The sequence below is a fragment of the Sturnus vulgaris genome, chromosome 2 (assembly GCF_052056855.1).
Source record: "Sturnus vulgaris isolate bStuVul1 chromosome 2, bStuVul1.hap1, whole genome shotgun sequence".
Classification (NCBI taxonomy): Eukaryota; Metazoa; Chordata; class Aves; order Passeriformes; family Sturnidae; genus Sturnus; species Sturnus vulgaris.
The window spans coordinates 9,777,671-9,794,355 of NC_142244.1; the positions used below are offsets into that span (position 1 = coordinate 9,777,671).

Sequence of the window (16,685 nt, forward strand, 5' to 3'; positions counted from 1 at the left end):
TGTGACCCAAGGGCACAACCCACCTCAGAAAACTGGCCTCAGCCCATGGATCAAACCTGTCCTGATCCCTCTGCAGAGCCTTCCTCCCTTCCAGCAGATCAACACTCCCACCCAACTTGGTGTCATCAGTGAACTTACTGAGGGAGCACTCTGTCCTCTCATCAATAAACACATTAGGTTTATTGATGTCAGGTCATCAATGAACATATTAAACAGGACTGGCCCCAATATTGAACTTTGAAGAACCTCACTAGTGACCAGTCACCAACTGGATGTAGCACCATTCACCACCAAAAGATATAAGCAGAAATTATTTAAGTCTCTTGTTTCATAAAAATATTCTAAGTGCAACATAGAGCTTGGGACAAATATTTGATATATAAAAAGCCCAACAAAATCAAAAACCTCTTGAACATAAATAGGTCTTTAGAATTAAGTTAAAACTTATGATTTTCATGTGTCATTGAAACATCAAAAATGGCACAAAATGGAGCAATAATTGCATGTTTATAATAGTCTGGAAAGAATCCAGAGATGAAATGCTGAATCTGACTTTAGAATACACATAGAATAAAAAAAAAAAATCAGTCCACAGCACATACAATCCTTTCAACTTAAGGACCAACATTATCCAGGATACCTGAAGACATTCTCAAAGGCAGCCAACATTGGCACAAAAAAACCCAGAGGATTTGGTGAAGACTTGAAATAAAGAAAGAAAGGGATTAATTAAAATATGGTAACAAGAATTTGAGAGAATCTGACAACCTTCCACTCAAAAAATCATGTGTCATCTGTACACATGGCAGCAAAATTATAACTCCCACAGCTGAGGAAACTATCAAGGCTGTCTTATTGATATGGAGAGTGACTAAAGTGAAAGCTGGCATGTTCACCTTGCTGTTGAAAAACCTTGTGACTTATAGCCGTTAACACATGTCTTTCCTTCAAGAAGGTGATATCCCATAGAAATATTTCAAAACCTCACATCTGGGCAAAAAAGCACAACCACCTTAGTGGAGTTTTTCTCCTTCCTAATAAATTCATTAATGTAATGCTAAACAAAAACATTCCATGACTGATTTAATGGCTTTCAGCTATTTTTCTTCCTCTGAATTCTGTGTGCCTTCCATCAAGAGATAATTTTCAGACATAGGAAAACATGATTGTATAATGCAGAAACAGGACCAACTCAGCATGAGTCTAGGAATGAATCCCTTAGACAAAGAGAATTCATTTCCCTTGTTCTCATAGCTCTCAGATTGCACACACAGAAAAATATATACTGCCATGGGGATGTTTGTTATTTGTCTGGGGGAATATACCTGTCTGAGGGCATCTGTTCAGAAGGATTTATGACTCCTAAAGATATTGACAAAGAAAGATCATAAAAAATCAGAAAAACCTTTTATACTTCCAATCAATTTACACCAGCATGAGAATTTTACATTGCATAATATACCCAGCAATTTTAAGCTATTTTCATTTTCACTATGTATCCATAGCAATCTTACCAAGAGTAATACCTGGAGTGAAGTTGCGGAATTTACAACTAATACATCAGATATGATTTCAGTGTGTATCTGAGTTTTGGGATATGGGGAAATATAAAACTTGCCCAGAGCAGGAGGTGATCAGATTTCAGTGATAAGTAACAGAAAAACTTGATAGAATCACCTTAGAGTCAGTAGTCTCACATGGGCACAGCAGCCACATGAAACTTGGACATAAAAGATGGGGGAAAAGAAAATTTGAAGATAAAGAGAAATTTTGAAGAAGAGAAAACTGTAGAAACACAATACTGTCAAAGAGTGAACTAATAAGGAAGGAAATGATATTGAATAATATATATATCTCTCAGCTGTACTTATCGGATAGAAGATGTAAGACGCTTAGAAAGAAATAATGCTTTGTCCCCTATTTGTGCAGGGTCACCTTACAGATCTCTTGATCTTCATGATAATCTGCAGCAGGCCTGTTATGATAATTTCATTGTGCACATACCCATTTCGGCCTGCTCCAAATGATAACAAGTCTGGCAAAACACTGCTTTGTGACATTGGCTTGCAGATTAATCAGTAGCTGAGCAGAAACTCACATACTTTTAGCACCTGTGCTAACAAATATAGATTTGCTAAAACCAGAGGAATTCCACTGCCTCTGACTGTCTTTGTAAAGCTTGCACTGAGCATCTGAAAGCTTATTGACAGAGAGGTGAGAGCAGTAGTGCCAGTTATCCTGCTCCTAGATGAAAAGAGAAGCACATTAACAAGCTCCTTTTTCTTTTGGCATGATACTTTATTACAGAAAAGTAATGCACATTCCCAGACACTTTGCCAAGAGGGGATACACAACCCACTTCCCCACCTGCACCTACTGCTGAAAGTAGCTCTAAAACTCTAATGTGCCCTGACACTTCTGAGTACCCTGGGAGAGCAGAACTGGCTTTCTGCACTAATCCAGCCTGTTAGCAGGTGCTGCAGATCCAGAGGCAGATGTTAATTGATTCACACTGACAGCTTTGGCATATTCTGCTCATTAGCCTACCCTGAATGTAACTGCAGCCAAGAGTAACTCCCTGAGCGGAGGAATTGAGGGTTAAGTAGTCCTAGTGTGCTAATAAGACTTTGCCTTAGGAGGTAGATAAGCTTGTGCCTGTTTTCTGTTTTGGCTTATAGTGTAACTGGAGAGGGACCAAAGTGTGGGGAATATGCAGGTATGGGTGATGTCAAACCCTGGGTTACTTTGAGGTTATCCTTCCATGTACAAAACCCTAATTTTTAGCAGTTTGTTTATCCTAGTTTTGGTTTATCCATTACAGTAAAAGCATTTTGGATTGGAGCTATGTTTTACTGTGAGATGCAGTGATTAATATTGACTCTGTCCTCCATGATTTGCACTGAGGAGAGTTTCAGAATTCCCTGTTTGATGGAATTAAGTCTCTGCTGGTTTATTTTCCCTAGCCAGTATCACTAAAATTAAATAGTGGAATAAGAGGCAAAAAATCTTGTGTCACAAGATGCCAAACACCTTGGTTATTATTGAAAAGACTGAGATTCCCTTTGTAATGGGATCTAAGTTAGGAAAGTATGCTTTTTTTTTTCTTTTTTTTTCTGATGTGAGAATAAAGAGGGAAATAGGAAAGTGCCAATATCAGTAGGCTTCTTTTAGATGTTAGTCCTAAAATACCTGTGGTATGCAAAGGCTTATCTCAGACCAAAGGTGACTTGAAGCTCTTTTTCTACTATAATGACTGAGAAAAAGACACTCAGGTTTTGCAGCTCTATATTTTGTTTTATAAAGCAGATTATGAAGCTGGAAGGATTTTTTTAAAGACATGCTGTATAATTTCTAAGATTATAAACTAATATTTCCCTAAGATGCATAAATAAACTCTGTTTGGAGACCTCAGGAAAAGAGCAGCCTAAGAATAGGCAGGACTCCATGCCTCTGAGTGAAGACATTCACAAATGACAATCTTCTTGTCTAGTGAAAATGTAGCTATTAAATATTATGAAAATGAAATTAGTCATTCTTAAGAAATAGCTCAAAACACATTGTTTCATTCTGAAACACTGGGAAAGCAGGTTGGTTGTTTTTGGAGGCAAGTATGGAGGAAATGTGATATTTTCACATTAAACAAATGTTATAAAAATAGGGACATTTTTGACACACTAACTGGAAATTTGATAAAAATGGGAGTAGAAAGCAAAGTGTTCTGTTTGCTGTCTCAGTTATTGGCACTGCATACTGATCTGCTACTGCCTTGTCTCTCTCCACCTCTAAAACCTCTGCAGTGTCAGCTGCATTAAGCACTTGCAGTTTTTTTGCTGTTTACTTCAGACCCCAAACTTTACACTCACTATCTGGGCTAGTAGATGGTGACCAGCTCCATCAATACCCTCTAAATCCACAGCAACAAATGTTTGTCTGTCTTTGTGTTTGGGGAAGGGGGTGAGGAGATATGCCGGGCTATTTAAGAAATCTCATACTATTGTTCAGCAGAGATAAGTTTTTAATCCACTACAGGGAGGAAAAGGAGTATTTATGTGATAGAGGATATACTGGTATGGTGAGAGAGGGAGATAACTGTTGAAAGAGCTGCCTGAAGGGCCCTTTGTGCTTCCAAGTCACCCAGACCTAAAGAAACATTTGAGGAATCTCTGTTCCTTAATTAAGGCAACAGCATGTGATAATTTAGCTTCTGAGAAGCCTGGGTTTGATTTTTTTCTTTAGGTTTTTGCTTGTTTGTTTGTTTTGTTTTAATTCACAAATAAGCCCAGAGGATTTACTTTTGCTGTTTAGGAGAAAGTGAGGGAGAATGGCTTGGGGAAGCACTGAATACTTAAACAGGTTTGAGCTATGTCAAAGTTACATGTGATAGTTTATTTCACCTAACATGCTGTTTGCCTTGTGTAGTAAATGTTATCAGGAGTTCTTGTGGCTCAAAACTATCAGTGGTTTATATAATACTTGTGATATCACAGCTTGGACTACAAATAATTCAAAGAAATCTTGAAAATCAGCCAATTGGCTCTTTTGGAGGAATCCAGGTAGTGTAATAACTGCTACCTCAAAAATGATAGCTTCCAGTGTCTAGATATGTATTTTAAACATACTAGTGTGTCCACCCAAATAACTTTGCCTAAATAAATTCTCCATGTCTCTCTATGGTATGGCTCTGACTTATTTAACTTATATTGGGAAAAAAATTGAGTTAGAAGTTTCAGTATATGAAGAAACACGTTGCCACCGTCAATACATTTCTCCCTCTTAACTCATATTTCCAGGAAATATCTTAGTGTAATGATAGTTTCTAACACTTAAAACTTCAAGGTGCCAAAATTCAGAAGTCAAGTGGACTCTGTTGCAAGTAAATACTCATTGCAGCTTCCTTTTGTGACCTGCCTGAGTACTGCTCTTATTCCGTAAGCCATTTAATTACTCTAGAGATAAAAAATAATTTTAAAATAGGAGAAATTGTCCTTGATGTTTCAAGGTGTGTAATGACAGACCATGTACTTCAAGGACTATTTGGGTCTTGTTATTATTTTTTTTTTTAATTAACAGAAATTAATGCCTGTGATAAATATTTTCACCATAAACAGACTAGAAATATATTTTTATTTTTCTTTTTTCTTTCCTTGTCTCTTTTATGCTCTGACTCCTTATATTTAAAATTTTGCTGCTGTCAAATATAGTGCATTGCCATGGACTTAGTTAATGGTACTGGGTAGCATTATTTACTGTGGAATTACTGACTTCTTGTTAACATTTTCAACTAGGAAATGACCTGTCACTGGGCTGGTGTAAGAAGTTATTGCTCTGTGTGGTCATTCTAAGCCCTGTTGTACCATTTAGGTGCACCCTTCTGGTGTGTCTGACCATTCCTTGACAAATAAAGACAAAAACTGTGATCTAATAGAGTGGCAATAGGTTTCGTGGGATAGTCAGTAACAATCCTCCGTGTCATGCATGACAGAGGACTTTGGTTGCCATAGTGATAGCAGCACCATTTGTCTCTAAAAGGTGACAGTTTTTTTCCCCCAAGCCCTTTAAATGTTTGATTGAAAGACTCTGACACAACTATTTGATATTGATCAGTGAGTGACTGAATGCCCATTGCCAGCAATTGCATTGTATCATTCACCAGAATGTGCTTTAATGAACAGACTCAGGCACTTTCATTTTTCCCAGCCTTCTTATCAGTTTTACTCTTTTTTTTTTTTTTTCCCTCTTTTTGTTTTTGTTCCCTTTAATAATAAATAAGGATAGCTTTAGTAACTCAGCAAAACAATAGTGCTACAGTTTTCTTGTTTTGAGAGTAGTGATGGGGGTTGACCAACAGGATCATCCTGTGATGGTTGAAATAATCCTTCAAGTAGACAAAAATATTTTTGTGGTACCTCACATAATGCACTGCTTCCCCTCTGTCCCATGTCTCTCATTCCAGGGTACCAGCTGTTGACACCCTTGGAAAATGTTTTTAACACTTGCTGCAGTCATTTTGCCCGATTCTCTTCAAGATAATCTTTCATTCCCACTTACATTTCTCTTCTCCAACAAATGTGTCTCTTTTCCAGTGCCTACCAGGACAATGATTAATCTGTCAAGAAATACTCAACTGAGATTCCAGCAAGTGAAAGAGACAGGATCTGTTGTATACCTTTCCTCGGGAATGCACATTGTTCTGATGGACTGAAATTGTACATTCTCTTAAATATATATACATTTCTTTCTACATGACCCTTCAGCAGCTGTTTCTGAGGTTGGTGACACCAGTCAGCCATATGACACAAGGTTTTCTCACTGCATGGGATTTTTCTTCTCAAGCATTTCAAAGCAAATCTGTTATTTTTTTTCTCAAGGGTTTATTCCAGTGACTTGGGCTTGGTATGGTCTGCCACCTACTTCATTTGTGAATAATTTAGTGGAGATGTGTAGCTCATGTAAGATGGTAGTTAATGTTACAAAATAGAGAAAGAAGACTCATCTAGCTAAGGAGAAATATTATCTCAACACTTAGGGATGATACTTAAGAAACAAATCACAATTTTCTTTTCTTTGACCACAACAATTCCTGTTCTTTCACTGATGAGACACTTCCCACCCCAGTATGCCCCCCAGCCCATCTTTTATTCCCACATGGCTAAAGTTGTAGGGTTGATTTTTGTTGGGAGGTGAGGTTTTGTCCTTGTTTGATCTGAAGTTCATTCCTGGCTTAGAATGAATTGGATTTCCTGCAGGAAATCTTACAGGAGTTTTCATCAGTGTTTATAGCTGCACCATCAGTGGAACTAGTTCTAAGTGACCTTTATTCACTGCTTCTTAAGTGTGTCCTAAGCTCTCCACAAGCAGTTTTCAGGGGCTAAGTTCCCCGTGATAAAACATGAGGAATAATAGAGGCACTAGCAGCTGTAGGTCTGGAGTGAGTGGTGTTTACTTGCATTGAATCTGTGGCATCTTCTGCCCGAGGTAATCTCAGCTTTTTCAGCTATTGTCATAGGAAAAGAGAGCAACATACAGCAGTACTTAATGCATTTCAAAATATGATAATACTTTGACAGAGAACTGCTACAGAACTCCATTTTAAGCAGTAACAGGGGTTCTTACAGGTCCTCTTGAGTTGTTACTGGGTTATTTTGCTGTTTTAGTTTTTTTTCACCTTAGCCTTTGCAAACCCAAAAAACAAACTACACAAGGTTATTTTCTTGAGTCTTTTAACCGGATTTTTTTCTTTTCAGAAAGTTTGTTATTTATAATACATGACACAGAGGAGTTCATGCTGTTTTCTGGCCTTGAAGTGCTAATGAATAATAATGTTTAATAAAAGAGGTTGTCTAGGCTCTTTTTCTCTGTCCTTGGTCAAATCTCACTCACTAATGTTCACTATTCCTCTTCTCTGTGACTCCTTGAAGTTTTTAGAATTGGAATGTTGGGCACTCACACATGAGTAGAATAAGCTTGGTCATCCCACTCAAAAGTCGTAAAGAGCTGGCAGGGTTTATGAACAGTCTGATATTTACTGCTTTCAATAAGTCTGTGGCTACTCTCTTGTCTTTTTTATTTTTCCTCACAAACTCAAATAGAAGCAAATAACTGACTTTGGACCTTCTGTTGGTATAAGCTTTTTAAAGCTTAAAGCTCAAAGCTTTTTAAATTTACCTGTCTGGAGACTTAGAAAAATATTTGCAACATCAATTGTCTAGTGAGGAAATTTAAGTTTGCTAAGTGAAGTGATTTCATGGTTTGTACATTTTAAAAATAATTACTGGCAATTTAATAGTGAGTAATATTAAGTGAGCAGTCTTCAAGGTGGCCTGTTTTTAAAACTTTAGAAAATGCGAACTCAAAGTACAAAAGTTAGGGGGGGTTTTGTGTTTTTTTTGGTTGGTTGGTTGGTTGGTTGGGGTTTTTTTGTTTGTTTTGTTTGGTTTTTTGTTTTTGTTTTGTCAGGTACAGAGAGAATAGTTTCTTTAAAATTCATTTTTTCTATCTAACCTGTCTGTATGGTATTACTGTGTTTTTAAGGTATGTCTATTATAGCACCCTCATGAGGCCAGAACACGTTGCCATTTCTGCTGAAAAGGGGAGCAGGAATCAGTCTGAAAAGACTACAGGCTTCACTATATTAGAATTACCAAGTGAGCTAGGTAAGAGCACAGAAACGCAAGGAGAGACAGTCATGGTAGACTTAAAAGGTGATCCTTTTGTTCAGAAATAAACTAGATATAAATAGTTCTGGCCTGATGTTATTTTTTTATATATTTTTAAAGATTTCTAGTTAAATTAATTATCTCAGCAGTCATAGGATGTTTGCTCTAATTTTGTCAAATAGACCAATAAGGACAGGGCTTTAGGTATTTGTGAAGTGTCTAGATTGGAAGCTTGACTTGACAAGCTGGCACTTCTAACTCAGAGTAGTGCCACATGTGATAACAGAATCATTTAGGTTGGGAAAGACATCCAAGATAGAATTCAGCCTTTTCCCAATCACCACCATGTCAACCAGACCATAGCACCAAGTGCCACATCCAGTTGCTTCTTGAACACCTCCAGAGATGGTGACTCCAACACCTCCTTGGGCAGCCTGTTGCAAACTTGGGAAACTGTCTCCATTAAGAAATTATTTCCAATGTTCAACTTAAACATCCCGTGGTACAATTAGAGACCATGTCCCCTTGTCCTGTCACTGGTGACCTGGGAGCAGAGCCTGTCCCCTCACCTGTCTCCACCCTCCTCTCAGGTAATTATGGACAATAAAGTCTCCCCAGGCCTCCTTTTCTCCAGGCTAAACATCCCCATCTCCCTCAGCTGCTCCTCCCTCATCAGACCTGTGCTCCAGGCCCTTCCCCAGCTCTGTTCCTCAATGTCTTTCTTGCAATGAGGGACCCAAAACTGGGTCCAGGGTTTGAGGTGTGCTCTCATCAGTGCCCAGCACAGCAGGATTTTCCCTTCCCTGGTCCTGCTGCCACATTATTGCTGATACAGGTGCCATTGGCAACTGGCTCGTGTTCAGCCTGGCTGAGCATCCATCACTGTCCTTATATGATTAGAACACCTTTTCCTTATTTGAAAACAATATTTATATTTACTTTTGATGTTTCTAATTTGATGTCAACAGCATCTGGGGGTGATAACTTTAAAAAAAAAAAACAAAAACAAACTGAACTAAGAAATCAGAGGTTCCTGGAGCTTAGTTGAACAAAAAGGTGTCTTGGCACTGTTCATATGGTGTTCCTAATTTAGATTTATCTTGTATATATGTGTCACATTTTCTAAATGTCAAACAGAAAAGAGCAAATCAGAAGAAATACCATAATTTATTTTACTTCTAATTTTCACTCAGTGGTTTCCAGAACTTTAAAAACACTATCATGTGTGCTTTGTGGCCTTACACTAAAGAATTGAATACAAATTCAGAAAAAGAATGAATTTAATATTCTGTTGTTTTAACTCCAATGTAATATAAAATACTTAGTTTCTGGAAGAATAAATGTCTGGCTGATTCCACAGCTATTTCTATAGTTTTGTACTCATTCCAGAAGTAAAATGTATTTTGTAAGTGAACCTTTATGGATTTGTTTGAGGTTTTTAATATGCTTCTGGTTTCATGGTATTAATCTGAAAATGTACATTTCTGTGAAAAAAGAACTACAAGAAGATGTAAGGAATGAACTGCTTAATTCAGTAATGTGTTTAGTTGCTTAATTCATTTGCCCACTTGAGGCTTTTTTTTTAGGAAATAAATCTTAGTGATATATTGCTTTTCTAATTTTAATCTTATTTGTGCCTTCAGTGTATTCCTTCTTGGGGGAAATTAAAACCACCACCAACAAAAAACATGTGTCAGATATCACAATGGATAATCATGTTGGTAAGTATCTAATATTAAGAGCAATAACTAACTCAATCAGAATGACAAAAATGTGGCAAATTCAGTTAAAACAACCTAACATATCCTTTGAAAAATGTCAGTAATGTTTGCATTATTAGCTAATAAAAATGTCATCTGAATTGTTTCCCTAATGATCTAGGCTTTAAAACCTAATCTAATAAACAATTTAGTATGTCTGTAATTCCTAATTAATTTAATTATTCTGACCACATAATATTATTGCAGTTCAGAACTGTGATTTCTAGGAAATTAAAGCAATGTGGAACTCGTTTGTTTCATCAGATAGCTGAAATATTTTCTAACACTGCAGTGTTTGCTAAGTATCCTCATAATTCTGGATTTAAAAAGAGCCCTTACAGTAAATGTTCTCACAAGAAAAAGATATCTATTACAGTTTCTATCTTCAGTGGAAAGTTTCAAAACTTGTAAAACAAAAAAAGAGAATATTTCATTTCATGGCTAATCGTAGGATAGTGATTTATCCCAACCACCTCCATTATCTCTCAAAGAGGAATTCAATTTTTTTTTTTTAGTCTATGCTATTTTTGTTGAACTTTTAAATTATTTTCATTAAGATCTCTCTTCAGCAAGAGGAAATATTATGCAACATAGGCCATTTCTTCATTAAATCATCTTAGAATAGCTAAATGTGTTAGATAATCCTTTTTATTGAAAAACAAAGCAAACAACTCTTGTTCGTTAGCACAACAATGAAGGTTCCAATAAGTCTTTGAGTCATCATATCATACCATAATTTTAACAGAAAATATGAGCAGAATGAAAATAGTGAACTTGTCTCCTGTGTGCACTGCCTGTGAATCTTCAGCCCATGTGCAGAGCTGATAGGAAAACACACCTGTGGATTTGGGAGCACTCTGCTTTGCTTGGTAACACTGAAGAGCTTCAGGCTGCAAGAAGAGCAATCTGTCATTCCTTCCAGTCCTGGAAAACAGAGGTTTGGCAAATGATTCAAAACCATAAGTGGAAGAAAATTCATGGTCAATATTGGATAACCCTCCCAAGTTTCAGGTGAAAATCTAGGTGGATTGCCTGGGTAAATCTTTGATGGCAGACACATGGGGGAGTTGAGCTTGTGTGCAAACCTTGCATCCTGCCTGGTTCCAGAAATCACGGAGCTGTTGTTTCCGTCACTGGTCTGGACTTCAAAACCATATTTCTATACAAATCTTGTTATATGTTTTTAAAGGACTAGCCTAAAACTGGATTTTAAACTATCGATTCCCTTCTTTGCAAGGTGACTGAAATGATGAGTGGATTTGGAGCCTCACAGAAAAAATATCTTTGTCAAAAAAGAGGCTGATAAAGGGCAGACAAATAGGGATTTGTTGCACAGCACTTCAACCCCTGTTAATAAGTAATTAACACAATGTGCACACATTTGCATCAGTAAATGTAGCTCTTGTGACTGAATTCTAAAATTATACATTTGAAAGTCTTTTTTACAGATCACCCAGTAATAATTGTTCACTCTAGATGATATCAAAGGTCTCATTTCCAGTCTGGCACAGGGGTTATGGAAATCCATATATGTGTATTTATTTAATTTTAGATGGGCTGAGCTAGGAACAAAATGCCCTGGTTTCCTCAGCAAAATGAGAAACCAAAATATTTTATAGGTGTAAGATCTTAATTTTTATTTGGAGATTATAATTCTAGTTTTCTTTTTTTAATTTCCTTTTTATAATACTTAAATGGTAGTAATTTTTTAAAAAATATTTGATTTTAAGCATTTGATAGCTCAGAATTTTGATTAGAAATTAGTCTTCACTGGATGAAGGAAAGAATGAGGAAGCTCTAACAAAATTTCATTTTTTTCCTACATAAACAGGTCTAGTCTGTTATTTGAAAGAGCATATATGCATATTTTCCAATTTACTGTCAACAGAGGGCTACAGGTGATTATGACAATACCAAGCTTAAAGCAGAAATGCTTTTCTGTGGATGCCCAGCACCTCCAGTCTTTCTGTGTTCTCATTGTTAGTGGACAGTTCTTCATTTCTTGCATGTGTAAGATTTTATGTAGTCTTCATGTAGATGATTAAACCCAGGAAACTCTTTTAATCTGCCTTGTTTTGATAACATCTTTATTTGTTAAGTTTCTTATTTTGTTTCTTGGTTTTTCCTGATTAAAGTCAACTGCCTGTTCCTTCCAGGAATGATCTATTTTGGGCTGGCTTTTTCTCAATAAAAAGTGGAAGATTATTCAGCTGTTGGTATTACCTTGGCCTCTCCATATCAGTGTTATCAATTCTTTGAGGTGGCTGACAGTGTTTATGGATGATCATATCTGCATAGGAAGTTGTTCTTCTTCTCAGACTTTCTTGCCCTTCTGAGCCTTTTCTTACATGAAAAAGGCAACTCTAAACCTAAACTTGATATAAGGATGTTTTTATCATAGACTTATCAGAAGTTTACAGACCTGATTCCTCTGTATTGAAACAGGCTAATTGAGCTTGTGCCAAGGTAATTTGTCTAGATGTTCAAGTCCTATAACTGAATTTTACTCAGAAGTAAGACATAGAAGATGCCCAGCTTTAACCTTAATGGGAAGGGAGGAGTGTCTGTGACAGCAATTTCAAACTGATTTTTGTATGGAATTTCTATGAGCTTTTTTTCATCTTGTTTTGCAAGATTGCAATTGGATTTAGTTTTTAAGGAGTGTGTTACATTACAATGGTATTGAGAATACCTTACTGAGCCTTTGAAGTGAGATATTCTAATTATCTAGAACTTGAATAGCTGAATTGAAACATCCCCAGGGATATAGTGCTCTGCCTGCCCCACTCCACTTTAAATAAATCTGAACTCTTACAAGATTCAGAAACTGGGTGTCCTCTTCTCTATGACTGTTCCATAAAGCCTTTATGACAGAGAGTTTCTGTGTGTGAACATATCATTAAAGATTTGGACTGTCTGTGAAGATCCATTGGTGTGTATGAATGCTGCAGAAATGGTTGTTTAAGAAGACAATCTTTCAACTTCATGAATTAAATTAATTTCAGGTCGAGATGAATACATGTGGGAAAAATAGTAATAATGAGAAATGGGGTTTTAGTAAATGTAAATTGACAACAATCTCTCATTTTCACTGTCAAATCTACAAGTTTGTTTTGCATGCACACCATTCACATAAGGTTAGATAAACACCACATTTTGCAAACACCAGTGGTCCTGGGCACTCTGTTCCTTTGGTTTATGTTAGGAGCCTGACCCAAAGACTGATTTCTTTATGTATTGGACTGGATCAAAGTTGCTCAAGTTCTTTCTCTCCAGTGTGTACATGCTTCTTCTGGGTATTGCTAGAACATCACTCAGGATTACCAGGTTTCAGATGAGATTTCTTTGTGCTGTGGTTTCTTTATCATGATTGGTGCCTCGCTGTTGGAAGCTTTGGTCACCTCTGGAGAAAGGACAGCTCAATATATGAACTGTAATGGCAGCTCTGGATGTGACTGCCAACACCTGATGCCAAGAGATTGAAAGTTTTTAAACACTTTGTCCATTAGTGACTCCTGATAACCAAGGAAATTCAAAACATATGTGTTTGTCTTCCAGGAAATTAAAGTTCTGAAATAAGTGCAGTCTGAGAAAAAGTGTTTCACAGGTTTGTGCATGTAGGTGTTTGTTACTTCACTTCTTTATTTTTTCCTTACTTATGCTGTCTCTATGCTTTGTACTACTTTTGATTATTCCACTTTGGCTGGTAATTGATAAAGAAATCAAAGCAAAGTAAGGAAACAAGTCTTGCTGGCATGTAAAGAATTTGATATAAAAATTATCATCATTTCACAGAATCCCAGAGTGGGTCAGGTTGGAAAGGATCACAATGGGTCCAACCTCCCTGCTCGAGCAGGGTCATCCCAGAGCACACGGCCCAGGGTTCTGGAATATCTCCAGTGAGGGAGACCCCACACCCTCTCTGGATGATCTGTTCCAGTGTTTGGTCACTGCACAGTGAAGAAGTTCTCCCTCATGTTCAGGTGGAACTTCCTCTGTATCTGTTTCTTCCCTTTTTCCCTTCTCCTCTTGTAAGGCACCACAGAGCAGAACCTGGGAATTTCTTGTCCCACTCGTTGTCCAGCATTTGAACAGCAGGCAGACTGTGCTGGGGAAAGTGAAGATGACTGGGTGGGCTGAGCAGCCTGGGGCTCTGCTCGTGGGAGTGCCACACGCAGCACCTGCTCCTTGTCCAAGCTGCAGAGGAACATTCCTGCAGAATGCTGCTCCCAGCAAGCACCAACTGAGCTCCCAAACTCCCAGTGGGCATGAGCCAAAATAACCATGGAGTTTTCACAAGCCAGAGGCCAGGTGAGGAAAAACAGTGGTTCTTCTAGCTCATAAAACATTTTTTACCGGTGCTTATAGGACACGAAGCCCACTGGGACTGTGTTTAATCCCTTTGCCTAACAGGGTTTTTAGAATTGCTTACATCAGAAACCAGTGAACATGGTGTTGCATGCAAGGATGTATGCAGAATATCTGTATCTGTTCCTTTGGGACACTACTACCATTTTTATTTTCCTTTTACCCACTAGGTGTGGGTGCACCAGTGTGAGTGAAGCTGAAGAATGACTTTGTTCCAGCTGAAAGGTTGCATCTGCTTTTAGATCTACCCTGTGAAAAAGTTGTGCTAAGTTATGGATGAGTGTGTGTCCTCCACAAAAGTGCAAGTATGCAATTGTTTATAAACCACCCCAAAAGTTCTGATTTATGTAAAAGAATACTTTGCCTCTTAGTTAATAAGGTCTATTAAATGCTGCTTATAACAAACTTATATTAGGGGTAATTTTATCTCAGTTTCAGATAATAGTTCAACACAAACCTTCAGTATTTCCTCACAATGCTGTGTACTCAGTGCTCAACCACATGAGCAAGTAAGTTCATCATGGACAAGCCCCTGACAACTGCAGTGAATTGTAAAACAAGCATTTTCAGGTTCACATACTGGCTGTTTTTCATGTGCAGTTGTTTTGCAAAGACAGCGTTGATGAGAAGTGCTTGCAGTTTGCTCCTACTGTATCACATTCTGTAATGATAAATGTGTTTTGAACAAAACAATATTGGGTCTATAAAAAAGAAATTATTCATGTGTAAATGGTAGTGGAAGCTCTGCCAAGGGAATAATGAGACTCTAGGAGTGTACTTATTGATATTCAAAGAAGGGAAGAAGCTGAAGGCAATGGTGTCAGCCTAATTTCCTTTTTTGTTCAAACCTTGAATAATGGTGTAGCTTTCTGTAGCTTGCAGAGAACGTGCACAGATTAATTCCATTGGAGTTCCTTATATAAGTCCAGTTCTGGGCTCCTCAGTAGAAGAAAGACATGAAGATGCTGGAGCAATTCTATGTGGAGGACATGATTAAGAGGCTGGAGCAACTCACTGAAAAGGAATGGTTGAGCCTCAAGAAATGGTGACTGAGAGGGGATTTAATGTCTGTAGGTATCTGATAGGAGGTGCCAAGAGGCTGGAGCCAAGCTCTGCTCAGTGGTGCCAGCAACAGGAGAATGAGAAGCAATGGGTAAAAACTGGAACAAGGAAAAGTCCAGCTGAAAATTAGGAAGAAGTTTATTTTGAGGGTGACATAGTACTGGAACATATTGCTCAGAGAGGATGTGGAGTCTCTTCCTCTGAAGATATTCAAAAGCCATCTAAACACAATTTTGAGTAGCAAACTCTAGAATGCACTCCTTGAACAGGAGCTCCAGGGCTCATTTCCCACCTTAATAATTCTGTGATTGGTTCTGTGAATTTTGCTACAGGGAAATAGATTTCTTGAGTAAATTTGATTCCTGCAGCATAAGACTCATCACTAGTTATATTTTAGTTTGGTATGTTCATGCAGCAGATGAATTGTTGAGATGATCAATAAGAAAACTTTGTATGGGTAATAAACTTGAGGGTAATCTGTGGACAAACTGCATTTGTGAGCCTAGGAGGGAAAAATACAGACAGATGAGGAAATAAGTCTCATCTTTATACCAGTGTTTTCAGGTTTTTTCATGAGGTCCAGTCTTTCATGACAATCTTCTCTACCTTGCCAATTTTTGTGATCAAGCTGTGAGTTGAAGTATTTATTTTTTATTTTCTAATGTGAGGGAGAGAGGAAAGAAACTCACAGCTGTTTTTATATATGCCCAGCGATATGTATAGCATTCTGTGCATTAATGTAATCCCAAAACCATCCAATTATCAGGTTCCTTTTGCAGAATAAATTGCTTATTAGCCAGTTACCTCATTATTCTAAGCAAATTGTTGTATCTATAAGGAAGATTTTTTTAAGGTGGGGAATTGCTTTGTGGGGTTTTGTTTGGAGAGGTGTATTTTGTATTTATAGGAGGGTGATACCACAGCAGGAAATGCCTTCATCCTCTCGGTATTTTGCAGAGGGATTATATTTCAGATGTATTGTCTCTTTTTATATTTTTTTGTTTTCACATAGTCAGCTACAGACCTGTAAAGATGGCTTAGCATCTTAAATTTATAACTTCCAAACCTTCAGGTGAAATATTTTTTTCTTCTTAAACACCCACAGCCCAGAAAAATACAATATTCTGGTGTGTTGTTTGTAAATAAAGATTTTATAGCTGCATATAGTAATCAATCTGCTAAATGTTTTGGAGGTTGGTTGTTTGTTTGGGGGTTCTGTTTGTGGTTTTTTTTGTATTTGTTTGTTGGTGGGTTTTTTAAAGTATTGTCTTTTTGATTGAGGAGGATAGCTAAAGCACAAATCTATTCCAAATACCCAAAACTCTTTTTGATCTCTTGG

General features: G+C 37.4%; 1 long non-coding RNA gene across 2 annotated transcripts in view; it reads right to left on the reverse strand.

The window, feature by feature from the left end:
• LOC148224617 (uncharacterized) overlaps positions 1 to 16,685 on the reverse strand; it is a 111,815-nt gene that overhangs the window by 23,920 nt on the left and 71,210 nt on the right. The window contains exon 4 of one of the 2 annotated variants that reach the window (XR_015800020.1): positions 10,755 to 10,840. This is a non-coding gene — a long non-coding RNA (uncharacterized LOC148224617). Of the gene's footprint in view, positions 1 to 10,598; positions 10,841 to 16,685 lie in introns of those variants that run through there. The other variant, XR_015800019.1, reaches the window with a different exon arrangement.